General features: G+C 24.9%; 1 protein-coding gene across 4 annotated transcripts in view; it reads right to left on the bottom strand.

Annotated features, from left to right (window-relative positions):
- The window catches only part of sm (heterogeneous nuclear ribonucleoprotein L), a 106926-nt gene that overhangs the window by 20203 nt on the left and 81723 nt on the right, over nucleotides 1-5000 (bottom strand). The gene's annotated exons all lie outside the window — the stretch shown is intronic.

The raw sequence follows: 5000 nt of genomic DNA, 5'->3' as shown, positions 1-5000 counted from the left end.
AATAAATAAATTAATTAATTAATCAATCAATTAATTATACAATTAGATAAGTTAGAATAACGAAGTAATTATAGTTAATCATGAGAAATGAGATTTTCATCGGATGTGGTTTGAGCACTGAAAAAAAAAAATATTATTCGTTTTTCTTTTCTTTTCTTCTCTTTTTTCCTTTTTTCCTTTTCTCTTCTAAAAATAATCTTCGAACTTTTGAACTCTAATACTTACCACGGCAACGTTACACGTCTTAGAAAGTAGCTTATGATCCGTAATGTTTCAAGGAAAACAACCGACGCTTTGTTACTGATTAAGCGGAATAATGGGGTTTTATGGGGTGAGGGTGGGGTGGGGGTGGTGGTGGAGGAGGAGGGGAGCGAAGTGAACGATGCTTCTTATGTTAAATTACGCGAAGCCAATGTTCAAGCGAATTTATCGGCAATATCATCGATTGGAAACGATAAAGAGAAATTTTAATCGTCTTCGGTTGAGACTACTAAAAAATAAAAATAAATATCGTAAAAATATATTAATACGATTATTATAAAAACATTACTATCATTAGTAATGATTACTATCAAAACGTATTATCGTTAGTAACGACAACGTATAAGAAAAATTATTATTTATAACAAAAAAATAAAAAAAAAAAAAAAAATGAAGCTTCTTCGTTTCCTTCCCCCGAAAGAATTACAATTTTTGATATACCATATTTATTTTTAATACTAAACGTAATTTTATATTTATATGGTAATGAAGAAATTGAATATAGAATTATCACGATAAATTATCAAAAGAAAATTATTATTATTATTATTATTATTATTATTGTTATTATTATTATCATTATTAAAAATCGCTTAGTTAATTAATATTTTATTAGATTATCCCTATTGATATTTGATTAATTTTTATCATCGGATTATAACTTTATACAAGCGATTGGCATACTTCAATAATTAATATGTTATAATTGTGAGACTAATAAAAGGGAATATTATTAATAAAAATTTCAATTTTTAACTATTTTTTAATTTGCTCATTTGTCCACGTTGAAGTATAAATTTATATTGAAAGTCAATCAATATTATTTCATTTAATTTTATAGGCAAATAAATCATCAATTTTATCTATTGAGATTTATTTAATCTTTTTTTTTCACGATATGAACGAATAAATGTACGTTTTCCTTATTCTAAAAAAAAAAAAAAAAAAAAAAAAAAAAAAAAAAAAAAAAAAAAAAAAGAAAAAGAAAAAGAAAAAGAAATAAAAAAAAATAAAAAAACAAAGCAAACAAATATCTACATACTTATTATACTTCAATCCAAAAAACACATTATAAGTATGAAATTTGAAACACTGCTCTCTCTCTCTCTCTCTTTCTCTCTCTCTCACACACACACACTCACACACACTCTCATGTAGACAAGTCGAGAAGGTTAATTAACAACATGGCGAATAATAATGGAAATGGTAACACTATTTGAAAGACAAAGCTCTCGTTCTCGAAAGAATCTGGATCAGCAAAAGCTACAAAAGAAGAGGAAGAGCAAACCTCGTTAACATCAATCACAAGTCATACACTGTAAATAATTTTTTCATCTCGTCTCATATCTCTTTTTTTTCTCATTTTTTTTTCTTCTCTCTCTCTCTCTCTCTCTCTCTCTCTTTCTCTCTCAGTCCATAAAAAAAATTATAATCGTATCTGAAAAACGATTGATTTTTTGATGACGTAAAAAAAGAAAAGAAAGAAAAAGAAAGAAAGAAAGAAAAAAAAAATGAAATAAAAAGAGAAAAAAAAATTGATAAGAATCTAATTATTTTTTCTAATCAAAAAAAAAAATTTTTTCTCTAAGTAAAAATTTCTCTCACTTACATGTAACGTACGATATATATACATATACTATATATATTTCGTATATACATAATCTTTTACATATACATATATAAATATATACATATGCATATATAGAGTGCCCTAATGAAAAATATCAATTATAATTATTACGAGATCTAATGGATTTGTTCGGATCATTCAAATTAATTTTCTTTTTCGGATGTTATAGATTTTTATATGGCAAAGAAATCTGATAAAAAAATTTTAAATGATAACATATCATTTGAAAGGCTCTTCAATTTTATTTATAATGATGCTATTTATTTAAAAAAATTTTTAGTAAAGAAAGTTCCCTAGTAAATGCTTTTAATAAGTTTTCAAATAATAAAAATAACTTTTGTTTTATTCGACATTTTATTTATTAAAAATGTCTATTAAATCGAATATTTTTCGATACGTCAGATAATTTTTCGTTTATTCGCTATATATTCGTTTATTTCATTTTATTTTTTTTTTTTTTTTTTTTTTTTTAATTTGCATTTATTCGCTACAGAAGTTTTAACAAAACCTAAATTGGCATGATACACATTGACGTATAGTGATAAATATCCCCATAGAAAAAAAGAAAAAAAAAAAAAAAAAAAAACATATATACTAACACAAAATATCCTCAGCAAAATAAAAGCGAAAAAAGTGTACTGCTTTTATAGAAATGTATTTCAAATGAAAGCTGAAAAATAAATTATTGATATACAAGATCATCTTAAAAACTGTACCAATCAACGGTATTTCTTATGGGGATTTGGCTACCGATTCGAATATATAAAAATAAAAAAAAAAAAAAAATCAAGATATCAATCTATAAAATCTTTCGTAACATAACTAACGTTCCATGACGGACCTCTCAAATGACACACAATTCACATAAGACTTGACAATATTTAACAATTAATCATAAACGAGTAATATCAAATTACAATTAAATGCGACATAAAGCATCACAGCTATCAATAATATCAATGATATCAAGATTAGCTTGAAAATTCACTTACACAGATATTATTAATATGTATTGATTAAAAGAGATAAATCTCTCATAAATCTCGTAAACAGATATCAGACATCAATTAAATGTAATATTAATAATAGCATTATAATAATTATAGCGTCATGGCGTCAGTTACCTAGAAATTTCAAGCAAAAAAAAAAAAAAAATATATATATATAAGATATAATTTAATCAATATAAAACTTTTATCTCGCCCTCCATGATATAATGTTATCAAATTTATTTATAATTCCATCGGTGGAATTAATTTGTAAATATCTTAAGGTAAATAAAAATAAAAAAAAAAAAAAAAAATTATGATTAAACCTACCTCTCAAATAAATCAAAATAATTGACCAATAATTTGTGTTATCACTATATGAAATATATTGGACATATTGCAAAATGTCCGATGTACATTAAAGAAAAATTTTATTACTACATGGAGATAGGTGACAATTTAAATATTTAATATAAATAAGAGTTATTTTCAATCTAAAACATTGAAATGAATTTCCTCGTGTATTATTTTGATTTAAAATTTTAAATAAATAGTGTCATTCATTTTTTTTTTTTTTTTTTTTTTTCTTTTTTTTTTTTTGATAAAATTAAAAGACCTTTCAAACAAACATATCACACTTGACTCTTATTATTACTGTTTAAAAATTTTTAAGAGAATTGTCATACCCCATCAAGTAATTAAGCTAAAAGTAGATTAAATATGTGATAAGGATTTATCTTTTTTTACAAAGTCAAAAAAAAATAAAGAAAGATCATATTGACATGCCTTGACATTTTTCTACAAGCATTATTAGGTCTGATAATAATCCTAATGTAGACATTTTTCTTTGTGACGTAAATATATTATTCATATAACGAAATGTATATAATAAAAAAAAAAAAAAATATATATATATATACACAATATTTCATTTTTATTCGATAAATAATCGATTTGCTAATATATCGAAAATAAAAATTAATAAATTTCAAATACCAATTTAAAAAATACAATTTAACATTTGAGATTTCTCTCGTGGTAGGAAATATCCATAGGAAAAAAAAAAAAAAAGAAAGAAATCACAGAAGTAGAAGCACTTGCTTATAATTAGAAAAAAAAAAAAAAAAAAAAAAAACAGGAAGAGAAAAAAAAAAGAAAATGAAGGACGAGAGAGAGAGAGAGAGAGAGAGAGAGAGAGAGAGAGATAAGAGGAAATATAAAATAAACGTAACGTTGAGGATATTTTTTTAGTCCTTTCTCTCCTTTTTCTTTCTTTCTTTCTTTTTTTTTTTTTTTTTCTCTAGATATAAAATTTGATCATAAATATACGTGAGGATCGAGAGCGATAAAATTGCAGAACGATCGTATGGGGGATAAAGTCTTACAGAGGTTTCGAAAGCAAAGTAATACATTTATCAGAACGGCTCTATTCGAGAATTGGAATGGAATAACATCGAAAACGGAGCTAACATCGATTCGACCTCTTCAGAAATTGTCTACTACTCCCGGAGACCGTCGTCGTTCCCAAAGATATCTTCTTCTCCTTTTCTTTCCCCGTACGTTCACATATAATGGCAAAAAGAGCAAATTGGATATCTGGAAAAGGCGTTTAAGGGGTAGGTGTAACTTTTCCTGTAGAAACGAAAAAAAAAAAAAGTATGCGATTTGGAGAGACTAAAACTCGATTGAAAGACAAGTAGTAGTAATAGTAGTAGTAGTCGTAGTAGTCGTAGTAGTAGTAGTAGTAGTAGTAGTAGTAGTAGTAGTAGTAGTAGTAGTAGTATGAATCTATTCATTTTAAATCAAATTCAAGATAATAACCGATCGAATTTTACTTTTTCCTTTTTTTTTCTTTTTTCCTCCGAATATTTCTTTTTTCCTTCTTCTTTCGTTTTCTTTCTTTTTAACTCACAAATAATTTTATGATTTTTATTTATTTAACTATCTCTACTAGAGCGAGGTGAGAGTGACATTAATGGATATCGTTTAATTAATTCAACGAAATTAACAAGATTAATCTTTTATCAATTTTTAAATTTTTATTATTTTCATTCCTTCAAGATCAACGTACGACACGATACATTTGTCTTTATTTTATTGAATTAATTGAACAAAATTAT

The sequence above is a fragment of the Vespa mandarinia genome, chromosome 16 (assembly GCF_050613455.1).
Source record: "Vespa mandarinia isolate Hongniang chromosome 16, ASM5061345v1, whole genome shotgun sequence".
NCBI lineage: Eukaryota > Metazoa > Arthropoda > Insecta > Hymenoptera > Vespidae > Vespa > Vespa mandarinia.
Note: the sequence above shows the minus strand (reverse complement) of the source record. Positions and strands in the feature narration are given on the sequence as shown.